We start from the raw sequence: 14,539 nt of genomic DNA, 5'->3' as shown, positions 1-14,539 counted from the left end.
CTGTTACACAGATAGCAAAGACTGACTTGCCTTTTTACCTCCATGAACATATTTAGAAAACACTGATTACTTAAAAAAAAAAAAATTCACACATACTCTTCCCCACATATCCTACACCCCCTCCAATATATCAAAGTTTGACTGAAGGACAAATATCATATGGAACTAAAATATCAGAATGCACATTTTATCAAATGGACAGCAAAAAGCAGTGCAGGAAGAGGGTCAATGGTAATGGTAAAGAATTATAAATGGTAAGAAATACAGGGAAGTTATCTAGGTGTTCATTTTGCCTGTTAGAGGAATCAGGTATGCTGCTGTACATCTGCGGAACAGCAGGAAAGGTTTCATGAGACCTGTGAAAAATGCAGAGGTATTGTTTTTGAGAAGAACTGCAGCTCTGGAACATGGCAATATTTCTATTGACATCTACAAGAAGCCTCAATCCTCCTCCTAGGTAAATCAGAAGGACTTCTACCATTGGCTTTAAAAGGGAGTGGGATCGATCCTTTTGGTTTACTGACAAGGCAATGTGGAAAAAGGCTATCCAAGAACTTGTATGCCAAATGAGAAAAAGTAAAGCAGCTAAATTTGATATTAGGGAACACTTAGCTAAAGCACTGTCATTCAATGTAAACACCCAGGAGTGCAAGTACTATCACAAGAAACAAAACTATTTTATTTTAATATCAGCAGCTTTGAAATAATGTAAAATACTCTAAGGAAATGTGATCAAAATTCGACAGTGTAAAAGAAATCTAGCAAAGAGTGCAAAAAGGAATAGGAGATAACTGAAATTCATCCAGGCTGAAGCTAAAAGGAGATAGGGCAGTAGAGACCAATTTTATCAAGTAAGATTGAATAATCAATAACAATAGAAGCAATGAGAATATTTTTAAAAGTTGAATAGTCTGAAAAATTGAAAGGAATTTGAGGTCCCTAAGTGAATCAGAATAAAACTGAAGAATAAGAAAGAGGCTGTTCCTCTGTTATATGAGAGGAGAAAAGGGAGATGTACACACACTGCAATCTCACTACACTGAGATCTTTGATTACAGTTTGCATATCTAGTTCTCTATAAGACAGTAAATTAACTAGATGTGGTATCCCACCTTTCAAGCAGCAATTCTGCCATGGGTCTGGATTAAATGTTCTTGTAACTACTTTTTAAGATCTACAGTCTTAGCCTCTGTCTATGCTCTGAACAGAATACACTTCTGTCTCTTGCTGTGTTTCTCTGCCAACATTAAAATATTTTCTTCAAAGATCCAAGGTAGCCTCCTCACTTGTATCCAGCCTGTGTAGGACCACACACCACAGGAAGCCTGATTCATGTCTCATACTTGCTGTTTGGTCCATTTTATGTCTGAAAAAGATTGTGCTATGAGATCCCATGAAGAAATATTTGTTCAGCTTAATTAGGAAAGCTTTTATCTTTTTATTTTTTCCCATTATTTTGAAAATGTAAAAGATAAAGCACTAATTCTTCCACTGTATGTTCCTTATGCACCTCTGCTCACCTAGAAATAAAATCTTCTCCTAGGTTCCCTGAAGCATAAGACTGGAGCTGTATTGTATCATTGTGCTTACTTTCTCAAAATTGCTTATTCCTCTTGCTTTGACACTCATTTCAACAGAAATGAGGGATTTTATATCAGTCTTGGATTTTGAGGTAAATTGTAATAGTAGCAAGCCGCAGTACATTTTAACAGTTCCATAGAAGTCCTCCACAGGTTCCTTTTAATAATTTCTAGGTATTTGTTTAAGCAAAATAACTAAATAGTAGCCACGTATTTTCATTTATTAACAGTCCCTCAGGAGCACAGGCAATAAATGTCTTGATTTGGTGGGTTTTATAGTTTGCTTTTTAAAGTTTTTTTCTGTCTATTGCTGTGTATTTGTTCTAGCAAGGGCATAGTTTAAGGAGAAGAGAAGCTTGCGAGATTTGTGATTGTTCAAAGTCGCAGTTCAGTCCATGGTCTCAAGCACAGCCTTAAGAGTTTTACTGTCATCAGAAATGAGATTTAATCCTACATAGGAAGGTGCATCATCCCAGTTTTACAAAACAGGTTTTATACTGTAATTTCTTAAGATCTTTTAGATATCTGAGGACTCATGCTATAGAGTTGCCTCAAGATGAAGACTCGCTTTGACGTGCTCATCTAAGCCTGAGGAGTAGGAGAGGTAGAATGGGTTAAATATGTTCACCAAAAGCCTGTTTTGCTGATGAGATATGCTTTAGGATTCTGCATCAGTTCATGCTTCCCAAATGTTGAAAATTTCCATTATCACATCTGAAGATCTGCTCAACAGAAACTCCAGTTCAGAAACAGCAAGAAGTACAGATAAGCAAGACCAGCAATAAATGCTTTCTTGCAAATCCTCCCTATCACACAACTCAGACAGCAAGTTCAGAAGGGAAACAATGCATAGAATATTAAACTTCAGTTAGGTAATGGAGTATTCTTAAGCGTTGGAATGGAGGGATATGGGCTTTTTAGGAAGGGCAGGCAGGGGAGATGAGGAGGGGGTGTTGTGTTCTGTGTCAATGATCAGTTTGAGTGCATGGAGCTCTGTCTGGGGATGGAAGAGGAGCTGATGGAAAGCTTATGGGTCAGGATTAAAGAGTGGGCAGGGACGGGAGACGTTACAGCGGGCATCTGCTACAGGCCACATGACCAGGTAGACCAAGCAGATGAGGCCTTCTACAGACAGATAGATGTAGCATCACATTCACAGGCCCTGGTCCTCATGGGGGACTTCAACCACCCTGACATCTGTTGGAAGGACAACACAGCTGGGCACAAGCAATCCAGGAGGTTCCTAGAATGCATGGATGACAACTTCCTTCTCCAAGTGATAGAGGAGCTGATGAGGAGAGGTGCCGTGCTGGACCTTGTTCTCACCAATAAGGAGGGGCAGGTGAGGGACGTGAAGCTCAAGGGCAGCCTTGGCTGCAGCCACCATGAAATGGTGGAGTTCAAAATCCATAGGGCAGCAAGGAGGGCGCGCAGCAAGCTCACCACCCTGGATTTCAGATGATGACCTCCTCGGGGACCTGCTTGGGAAAGTCCCTTGGGATCAAGCCCTGGAGGGAAGAGGGGCCAAAGAAAGCTGGTTAGTATTCAAGGACCACCTCCTCCAGGCTCAGGAGCAATGCATCCCAACAAAGAGGAAGGCAGACAAAAACCCCAGGAGGCCTGTGTGGATGAACCAGGAGCTTCTGGATAAACTCAGGCACAAGAAGGAAGCCTACAGAGGGTGGAAGCAAGGGCAGGTAGCTTGGGAGGAATACAGGGAAATTGTCCGAGAAGCCAGGGACCAGGTTAGGAAAGCTAAAGCCCTGGTAGAATTTAATCTGGCCAGGGATGTCAAGGGCAACAAGAAATGCTTCTATAGGTATGTCAGTGATAAAAGGAAGACTAGGGAAAATGTGGGCCCTCTCCAGAAGGAAACGGGAGACCTGGTTACCCGAGATATGGAGAAGACTGAGTTACTCAATGATTTTTTGCCTCAGTCTTCACTGGCAAGTGCTCTAGCCTCACCACCCAAGTTGCAGAAGGCAGAGGCAGGGACTGGAAGGATGAAGAACTGCCCACTGTAGGAGAAGATCAGGTTTGAGACCATCTAAGGAACCTGAAGGTGCACAAGTCCATGGGACCTGATGAGGTGCATCCACGGGTCCTGAGGGAACTGGCAGATGAAGTTGCTAAGCCGCTATCCATCATTTTTGAGAATTCATGGCAGTGTGGCGAAGTTCCCACTGACTGGAAAAGGGGAAACATAACCCCCATCTTCAAGCAGGGGAAAAAGGAAGACCTGGGGAACTACAGGCCAGTCAGTCTCACCTCTGTGCCTGGCAAGATCATGGAGCAGATCCTCTTGGAAACTATTCTGAGGCACACAGAAATCAAGGAGGTGATTGGTGACAGCCAACATGGCTTCACCAAGGGCAAATCATGTCTGACAAATTTGGTGGCCTTCTACAACAGGGTTACAGAATGGGTGGATAGGCGAAGAGCAACTGATGTCATCTGCCTGGACTTGTGTAAAGCATTTGAACTGTCCCGCACGACATCCTTGTCTCTAAATTGAAGAGATGTGGACTTGACGGATGGAGCACTCAGATAAAGAATTGGCTGGATGGTCGCACTCAAAGAGTTACGGTCAACGGCTCAGTGTCCAAGTGGACACCAGTGACGAGTGGCGTTCCTCAGGGGTCGGTATTGGGACCGGTCCTGTTTAACATCTTTGTTGGTGACATGGACAGTGGGATTGAGTGCGCCCGCAGCAAGTTTGCCGATGACACCAAGCTGTGTGATGTGGTTGACATGCTGGAGGGAAGAGATGCCATCCAGAGGGACCTTGACAGGCTTGAGAGCTGGGCCTGTGCAAACCGCATGAAGTTCACCAAGGCCAAGTTCAAGGCCCTGCATGTGGGTCAGGGCAATCCCAAGCACAAATACAGGCTGGGTGGAGAATGGATTGAGAGCAGCCCTGAGGAGAAGGACTTGGGGGTGATGGTTGACGAGAAGCTCAACATGAGCCAGCAATGTGCGCTTGCAGCCCAGAAGGCCAACCGCATCCTGGGCTGCATCAAAAGAAGCACGGCCAGCAAGTCGAGGGAGGTGATACTGCCCCTTTACTCCGCTCTCATGAGACTCCACCTGGAGTACTGCGTTCAGCTCTGGGGCCCCCAACATAAGAAGGACATGGAGCTGTTGGAGCAAGTCCAGAGGAGGGCCACGAAGATGATCAGAGGGCTAGAACACCTCTCCTATGAAGACAGGCTGAGAGAGTTGGGGCTGTTCAGCCTGGAGAAGAGAAGGCTCCAGGGAGACCTCATAGCAGCCTTCCAGTATCTTAAGTGGGCCTACAGGAAAGCGGAGAGGGACTTTTTACAAGGGCATGTAGTGACAGAACAAGGGGGAATGGTTTTAAACCAGATTCAGATCAGATATTAGGAAGAAATTCTTTCCTGTGAGGGTGGTGAGACACTGGAACAGGTTGCCCAGAGAAGTTGTGGTTGCTCCCTCCCTGGCAGTGTTTAAGGCCAGGTTGGTTGAGGCTTTGAGCAACCTGGTCTAGAGGAAAGGTGTCCCTGCCTGTGGCAGGGGGGTTGGAACTAGATGATCTTTAAGGTGCCTTCCAACCCAAACCATTCTATGATTCTATGATTCTTTGATGCAGCACAGAAGAAGGTGTAAAATAAAAGTGGGATAGATAAACAAGCTGAAAGCCTTTGTGGTTTTCCTTTGTTTTTCTTAGGTAGAAGTTTTAGATTTCTTCAAGGCAAACAATTCTTGACAATATACATAAATAACAAATCACTAATAGTTTTAGTTGCTCTCAGGTCTTCTGCTAACATTCTATCTCTACTACTATAGCAGAAAAGTAAAAGCACATCTGGCAAACCAGTCATTGCTTAGCAGGAAATCAAAAAGAAATCCCTGTACCAATAATATGCCACTAATGCATCATTTAAAATATGGTAATCCTTTTGACAAAGAAGAGTTGCTGAAGAATGTAGGAAAAGCTGATCTTGCTGGAATTCAGCCCTGAATTTGTTGTTGAATTCTATGTGTTGAAATGCAGGAAACTTCCTTGGGTGACATCTCTGAGGCAAATGGAGAGGACACTATCCATCCCTGGTGCCCAAGACAAGTTCTGTGAGGGTTGGAGCTATGCATGACATTAACAATTCTATCAAGATTTAGTACCTATTATTAATAATAAAAAGTATTAACTCACCATAGAATCCTATTGCTTTCTGCACTATAAAAGTTAGCTATTGTCCTGCTTTGGTTAGATGACCAGCCAGCCCTAAAGATAAAACTACTAAAAATGCACATGGGGAATTTGAGACTGAGATAAAGAAATGGCAGATTTATTAATTACTATATATTTTCTGCTTTTAGACGAAGAAAGAGGATTGATGGACTACTGCATACCATATTCCTTGGGATAATACAGTTAGCAATTGTAGTGCACAGATAGCAATGGAAATGGGTCTGAAAAGATTAGTCATATATTAAAATAGACAAAGTACTATGTCTAGCAACACTTTGCTAAGACACTGAAAGGAAATGAAGATGGAAATGAAGAAAGTTTTTTGTCACGCTAGTCAAAAGATTGAAAAATATTAGAACATTACAACTATTCAGAAAATAGCCATAGAAAAGACTCCAGTCACTTTACCCAGTCTGACACAAAACTATCATGACAACCTCTCAAATCACAGCCTGGAAAAAGAAAAAATGTTTTGGAGAACAAACGTCCTAGTACTGCCTGAAATAGCACGACAGATGTGCATTTGCAATATACCTGATAGAGGATTGAAAAAATCAGAAGCCTCCTGTGCTGTCACGGCATAGGCTAACTTACCCTGCTATTCAGGCAGGTTTTGGTGCATCCACTGATCTGTAACCTATAGCAACAAAACTTCTGGCTTCTAAAAGTCCTGTGACTGCAGAGCAGACACATTCAAACCATAGCCTGGCTTAAAGCAAAAGCAGAACAAGGAAAACTCTGTAGCTAGATTTTCTTTTGCCTTGAACCTTCAGTATTGGTTTCTCCATACTATTGCTTTGTGAAGTGGAGGTTTGGGGCATTTAATAGTACAAGCTCACATCACGTATGTTAAGGTTCTCTTTGTACAAAAAATAATGCCTCTCTCCCATAGAAGGCAGAAGATACAGTTTTAAGAAAGTGTTCTTAGAGGATAATGTAATTTTCGCCATACCCGAACAGGCTCAGTGTATTTATAAAATAGCTGAGTGCTACCGAAGGAGGAAGGACAGAGTTATGGACAAATTAATTTAATATCAGCTTTCAGCATAGAGGATGTATGACAAACATTTCACAGTGAGCAAAGGTCATGGAAAATATATTTTGGCAGAGACCCAACATGGATTTAAGAGATAAAGGTCATAATTAGTTTGCTGGAGATCTTTTAAGATCTTACCAGTGCGGTAGGCACATGGAAATATTGTATACTTTGTTTTTTCAGTGGTAACTGATAAGAGCATTCCCTGAAGATCACCTAACAAAAATTAAGGCAAGAAGCAAGCATAAAAATGAGCCCAGCACAAGCACACACCTGTGGGGTAAGAGCAGAGCTGAAGCAAACAGAAGCCAGTGACTGGGTTGCAGGCCAAGCCACACATCCTTGTGAGGGAGCAAAAGAGATGTTCTGCTGATCTCCTGAACTCCTCCAAGCAGGGAATGCCAGATTCTCTGCATGTGAAGCAAAGGGCTTCTTCAACATACATAGTATCACTTTTGCTCCCAGACAGGGAGGTGAAGGATGAGCTGACATTAATGAAGAAAGGAGATGCAAGATACCCCATGAATAAGAATAATAGGATCTACTTCCCCTCTCATGCTAAGCAATAACTGAGTTGTGATTCATAGTCCCAGTCCAATCCTTACTGTGCACTGGGGCTGCACACCATCCTCCCAGGGCTCAATGAGTTGTCTTACACTGTTTCAGGGGTTAGAATTTGTGTAGTGAATAAAGACAAGGGCTTTCACAAAGATAGAAGCTACTCCTCTGAACAAGGGACTGCAATGGCATCATGCAGAGCTGGATTCTGCTGCTGCAGCTGACACAGGACACATCTGTGTAGCACAGTGCAGTACTGTGCAGATACTTAAGCTGTCTCACATCAAGATCCACTGAGGCTAAATAAAGCAGTTCCTTATTAGCCAAAGTGGGAATGAAACACTAATGCAGATCTGCTGGCCTCTATATTTAAGCAAGCAGAGATATAACTGTACAGCAATGCACTAATGTGAAATGTAATACATCTCTGATGTGATGTTAGACTAGTCATTGCAATTTAACTCCACAGTTGGTTACCAATGTGTATTCTACTTATAAACACTCATCTTGAGATTGTGGAGTTTGAGTCACAACTGTGACTAAAGTTGACTAGAACTGTGCTTTTGAAGCGTGAAGTTTGCAAAGAAGAAAGCCAGAAACTGTTCCAGTATTGATGCTATTTGGTGTCCCAGGTCTTCTACCTGGGAAATTGAATTAATGGAAAAACATCCCTTTTCTCAATCTCATGAAAATTAATTTAAGCACTTGGGTAGGATAACAAAGATTTACAGAAAAACCTATAGGGGAAATAATTTTATATTTGTAGTGGAGTTAGAACAACGAACACTAGATAAAGTTGAGCACCATATACCGAGTAATACAATTAGAAAGTAGTAAATAAAGGATGCGAGTATTGCACATTCTGCACATTGAATAAGCCAGGGGTCTGGTGGGCGTAAGAGCAATATGTGACCGTGTCAAGATTGTTGCAACTCACATGCTCAAAATGGCAATGTTGAAATGATCCTGGCATTAGCCACTTTTGAGTATTTGACTCCGCAATCCTAGTAATACTGTTAAATTATTTAAGAAGGCTCCAAGACAGGCCATGACTAATGCAGAGAAGCCAGTCTGCTTCCTTATACATTTTTATGATGCTCTTTTCCTCATCCTCTACCCTTGCATTTTTCCGCAGGGCAGAGATTTCCCCTCAAGTCCAAAATACGTAAATAACCCAAATGCAATGCTGTGATCTTCTAGAGTAAGGAAGGTCTTTAAAAAAAAAAAAGTCATGACAGAGCCAATGAAGTAGCAGATCTACAGCTGACAGGAGAGGAAACTGAAGCTTATATCAGGATAAGATAGATGCACAGATTATCTTATTTCGGGATCTCTTCTTTCCTTTTCTCCATCCAACCCCAATGCAAAAATAAATAAGTAAATCTACTGCTGTTCATGGTGATAACAGAACACATCATTAGTACTCTGCTCCCTGTCCCTCACGCCACTGCCACGGGCTCCCCCTTCTAGTCAAAGCCATGAAGAAAGAGGCTCTGATGTTATGTCAGATCCAGCTTCCACATGGACTAGCCCTCAGGTGGTTTTACCAAAACTGCTTGAAAAAGCAGTCATGTTAGTACAACCACCACTCGTACATGCTTGGGAGCACGATAAAAAGACAGATCAATTTCTGTCAGACATTCAGCCCAATAGATTCTTATTATGAACAGTTAATAATGCAATTATACCATGATAATCAGATGAGTTTATGACCATCACTCAATTATAATGTCAGGATACCCTTACTAACAGATGACACTGCTTTTACAATCAGTTTAATCACAGGAAAATTATAATCTCATCACCCATCAGTATCAATTGTACATGGTGTCACATCAGTTTGAAGAAATAATTAGTTTCTGTACTGGAATTCCCCAGGTAAAGCATATTAGCAAACATATACATAGTTTTCATTTAAACACAAGCCATGTAAAACCATACCATAAACATATGGGAGCAGAACTAAAGTGTACAGGATCCAGAGATAATTGAGCAGCTTTATATATCCAGATCTTTCCATTACCCTCCTGGCAACCTATCACAGAAAGTGCACACTTTCTCCTCACTATTTCATAGGCAGTTTACCAAAGAGGAAAACAAGCATTATTTTTATTTTTTCAAGGAGAAGTGTCTATATTATCTGCGAAACTTTATTTCAGGATATGAAATCTTTGTAGATTTGTGTGTGTGCTTTGTGAGAACAAAAGCAAAGTTGCAAGTTAGGCTCCTAGGCATGACTCCAGATACACAGGGAAGCCATCTTTTAATGTTGCAGGATTTTGATGGTCTTCCCAGTCCCCCATTTAAAAGCTCAAACTGATGCCTTAGCAAATTAATAGATTTTTCAGCAAACTAACATACTACTTTGAGTCCTTAAATGGAGGATTTAGATGTGCTGTTAATGAACCTATGTTTATCCCTAAGCACTCTATTGCACTGCAATGTTAAAGAGATGAGGCATTTAAAAACACCTAAAAATCAAAGTTCAGAATCAAGTCCTTTGCTGGTATAAATTAACAAAGCAGTGTAATTGATGTAAATGAATGATATTTCAGCTTTTTCTGATGAACAATTAGGTTCCTGTATTGTGAACTAACACTTAATAATAGGTTTAATTTACTACATTTCCCTTTTTGGACCCTTTAGAAAGAGTCCAGGGAGACCTGAAGGACCCATAGATGGCAAGTTGTAAGCCACTGTTGTAGCACACTCCCTTTGTTCCTTCACCATTACAAGCCAGAGAAGGCATCTGAATCTTGTACCCTGAGGTGCTCACTCCCAGAGGCAGCTCATCTGTCTGACAGGAGGGGGGAAAAAAAAAAAAAAAAAAAAATCTGTCTTACCTTCCACATAAAAATGTTACTGTACTTAAAAAAAAAAAAAAAAATGCAAGGCTGTTATGCCTAGCCAGTGTTTGAGTGCATGTAAGGGGAGACATGGCTTATGAGAGCTTCTCCAAGAGCACAGATATTCTTTGTAGGCAAGTGTGTGGGCTCCACAATTCAGTAGACTTTGGGGAAAAAAATATTATTAATGTACTTGCTGGAAAAATCAAAAGCTGCACTAGAGATTTTTTTTAAAAAAAAAAAAAAAAAGAGCTTGTCATTGGTCCATCTGGCTAAAATTTGCAATCAGTCCTTTCAGGATGTAAATTCTAAACCCTGTTTCCAGGACTGTTAGATCCAATACAGGATTTCAGCGGTGCTCAACTTCTAGGTGAAGGGTCATTAGACCCAGAATCCACATGGAGGTATCCATCCAGATCCCAATAGGAGCATCCTGTTATTCGGGTGACTGCTCCAAGTACTAGAGTATGATGTAAACAGCAAGCAATGCCACCCTCTTTTCGTCTGCATCGTGTCACATATGGACAAGGGAAGAGGGCCACATGGTCAACATTTTGAGGGGCATCCCTAAAGTACAAGTGCCAGAAAGGTCCTCTGAAGGACTTAAGCATCACTTGACCTAATGTCTAGATCTTTTCAAAGCTTAGGCAAGAGTCAGATTGTCAAACTGGGGTAGCTGCATGGGTACATTGAGCAAGAACCTATGGAAGTGTCAGATCAGGTAAGGAGCAGTTAGTGGTCAATTTAGGCAGTTTTAGGGGAAGGTGACTGCTGAATGAAGCTTTTTGAACAGAAGTATGGGATTGAAGTCTGTTTAAATTCCCTTTTTATGTTCAATGTCCTTCTGTATGACTTGATAGGACTTTTAGATGCCTGTGTATTATTGAAAGTCAATGAGAAGGAAGTTCTGAGTCACCAAAGTACTTTTTCTTTATTGTTCTTTCCATTAGTCAGTGTGATGTAATTATTTATGTCAAATACCACAGAGAGATTTTTACAGCAGAGAGATCCAAGACTTTCACATTGACATTACGTGAGTAAAAATACAATGTTACATGAGTTTTATAATCCTAGTAGAAAGAAGAGTTAAGTATTCTTCTGGACTCTTGCAGCCATCTAAGCTAAATGAGAATATTAAATTCAGTGATTAGTTTGCAATGTCTCTTACTTTTTCTCTGTGTACATAATTACTTTTTGAGATGCAACAGAAGTGGGTTTTTTTTAATTATTTTTTGCTACGCATCTTTTGTTCATTATTATTTGGCTGTACTTAGGAAAAAGGGATTTGTAAACCACAATCATTCTTTGAAGTACATCCAAGTTAATTACACAAGCAACAATGTAAAAATAATGTAATTCAAGTGAATTTTTTAACACACAGGTCCCTTTTTTCTTTATAAAAACTTTCTTATTTGTATTCTGAGGACATAATAGCATTCCCTTTTCTCCTACAGATTTTATCTTAAATGGTATGGAAGTAGTACACACTTTGGTACGCAAACCAAGATGTGCCACTAGCAACTGATAGTGCACAGAGTGACTCTGTTCTGTGCCATCTCCTCCGCTGGTCAGAGATGCCACTTAAGTACTATAGCCCTGGTATTGCTAACCGGAGGAGAGCAGACCATTAAGCTTAGAGACACTACATTTCAAATTTAAATTTTTTTTTCCTTCCTTACTCCAATTTCCTACTGGAGAAGAATTGCAGCTTTGAATTTTTAACTCTGAAGTAGAGGGAAAAAATAACATTGTGACAAGATTCAAACATTTTCTAGTTTTGTGGCCAATGCTACAACTTCTGGAACAAAAGAATTTTCGGACCCTCTTCCCGAAACTGAATCTACAACGGAAGGCAAATTTTCCTCTGCAGTCATCAACAGACTTTGAGAGTCAGCCAAGCAAGAGGTTCAGCTGCAGAATCAGTAAAGCAAAGGACCCAGCACAGTCAGTTTTTTAACGTGGTACAGAAACAGAGTGAGGTCTGCTCACAAAAACAGTAGATATGAAAGAGTGTATGAACAGGGATAATAGGAAAGGGAGAAAGACAAACTGGCCAGGTGACGTGCCCAATTCAAATATCTCAATCTCTCTCCCTGTCTGAACCCAGCCAGTGCATGGACAGTTTACCACTTATTTTCCATACTGCCTAGAAAACAGATATCCTATTTCTCCACTACAAGTACTTCACCAACTGTAAGTACAATTGGCTCAGAATACAGCCCCTTCTGGATGACGCCACCACCCTAATTTACAGGAGGACACACCTTCAGAAGCAGCTTCCTTGGAGGTACTTTTCCCTAGGAGCAGCCTTCTACCAAATAAATACATGAGCTGTATGTGGGCTCATCAGGCACACCAGCCCAACACATGGGCTACCTTGTTCTCAGGTCCCAAAACCCAAGCTGACATCAAAGCCTCCTACATCAGCACTTAGGTAAGCTGAGTGGTCTGGCAGGGACACAGGTCTCCTTTCTAACAGCACTGTATTCAGCTCTCCAACGCACAGCAAAAAGCTCAGCCTAACAACACCAAAAATGAATGAATGAGTTGTGTGCTTACATTTGCAGCGTGATCAGTGCTGCCTTAGTCATTAACACATATGTTCTTTGCTAATTTTGTTGTAGCTTGTATTGAGTAAACAGTACCAAGTATCTCCCTTTGCCCCTATTACCAATCAAAATAAGTAATCACAAATTAATATACTTTCAGGTAGAGGCAATCATGTACTGTGTATTTCTGCAGCACCAAAAAGGAGACAAAACAAGAGCTAACATTTGTAAAGCACTCTGCAGAGATATAGGTCTAGCTAGGAAATCAAGATGGCTTGGATGTACAGAAAGATTTGGCAGATGCTTCACATATTTAAGTGGATCCCAGTGCTGACCTGCAGAAATGAAGCTATCACTATTCCACTGCAACAGCAGGTAGTGCAGAGACAACCACCTCTGCCAGCTTTCTGTGCACTCCACTTGTTACGCAGCCGTGGCTTCCCTGGCAGGGCAGAGGCAGCTTGACAGCATAACAGACAAGGAGAGCTGAGAGATGAAGAGCAGTACATCCTCCACTAATGCATTAAGTATATCCTAAGGCTTAATGCACTCAATTTAGAGACTCTATAGGTGCTCCAGCACCTACCACAGCTGCCAAGCAATCACAGAAATTGCCAGGCAGCTCTTCCACCCCAAACATGTTAGATGTCAAGGGGGAAGCTTCCATTTCTTCAGCTTCTATCACTGCTTTGAGTAAAGTCCACTTTAGCTTGGAAATAAGGAAGCAATTTAACTTTCCAATTGCAGGACACAATTTAAATACATGTCTACCACTGAGTATAAATTATCTTAAAATGTGCCTGGAGGTCATTAGGTTTATTCTGTTTATAATTGTTTATTTTTGTTCTATATTACCCATTTTTAAGCTTTTATTTATTCTGTTGAACAGATTTTTGTTTGCACCTGGTTTTGAATTTTTGCCGCTATTGTCATTGTTACATAACCTATATTCTTTGATAATTTAAAGAGCCTGAAACCAGAAAACAAAGCACTTTGAAACAGATTACCTTTCAATACTGTGTATCATAGTCACACATTCAAGTTCAAAGACTAGCATGTCCAGTTAAGCATCTAATTATGTTGATCAATGCCCTTTTCCATTTAAATACATGTGTCCAGTGTGAGGTCAGTTTCTTTTCTGCAGTCTTTTATTTTGGACACAATTATTGATTTTTTTTTTTTTTTAAACCTTCATGACCATGAACAGCATGTGTATTTCTTTCACTTTCCTATTTTTTTAATTATCTCTACTAATATTTCTGCTTTCACAAGTATCGGGTATTGAGATCATTTAAATGCAGAGAAGAATTGAGTGCTCAGTTAAGTGCACAATAACCCAGGCAAATATGCAGTTCCAGATATCTTTTAAAATTTGTATTTCTATGTAACATGTGTTATATGTTTATAAATTAGTAGTCTGATAAAAATTACTTTGCTGGTATACATTTACCTCTGTTTTCAGTCATTTCTAGCAGGCTCTTAGGAAGAAATGGATGACTAAGGCATGACAAATTCCAAAATGCATAGATGTATATAAATCAAGAAAGCAGAACTACCAGTGTTGCATTTTAATTTTTTAAGATGACAGCTAATGATGGTAAGTAACTTTTATTCTGATGAGATTTCCATGGCCTGTATTTTTGTTGAAGGCTTAGTTTTTTGGTTTTTTTTGGGGGGGGGGTTGGTTTTTTTGTTTGTTTGTTGGGTTTTTTTTTTTTTATAAGTGCTTTCATTAGAATTGGTAGACACTTCTTATTTCA

At 40.6% G+C, this 14,539-nt stretch overlaps 1 pseudogene; it reads left to right on the top strand.

The window, feature by feature from the left end:
- The first annotated feature begins 2,965 nt into the window (after positions 1-2,965).
- LOC137665284 (serine/threonine-protein kinase PDIK1L pseudogene) overlaps positions 2,966-14,539 on the top strand; it is a 91,006-nt pseudogene continuing 79,432 nt past the window's right edge.

The sequence above is a fragment of the Nyctibius grandis genome, chromosome 6 (assembly GCF_013368605.1).
Source record: "Nyctibius grandis isolate bNycGra1 chromosome 6, bNycGra1.pri, whole genome shotgun sequence".
Lineage (NCBI taxonomy): Eukaryota > Metazoa > Chordata > Aves > Nyctibiiformes > Nyctibiidae > Nyctibius > Nyctibius grandis.
This window is presented reverse-complemented; position numbering and strand designations above follow the sequence as displayed.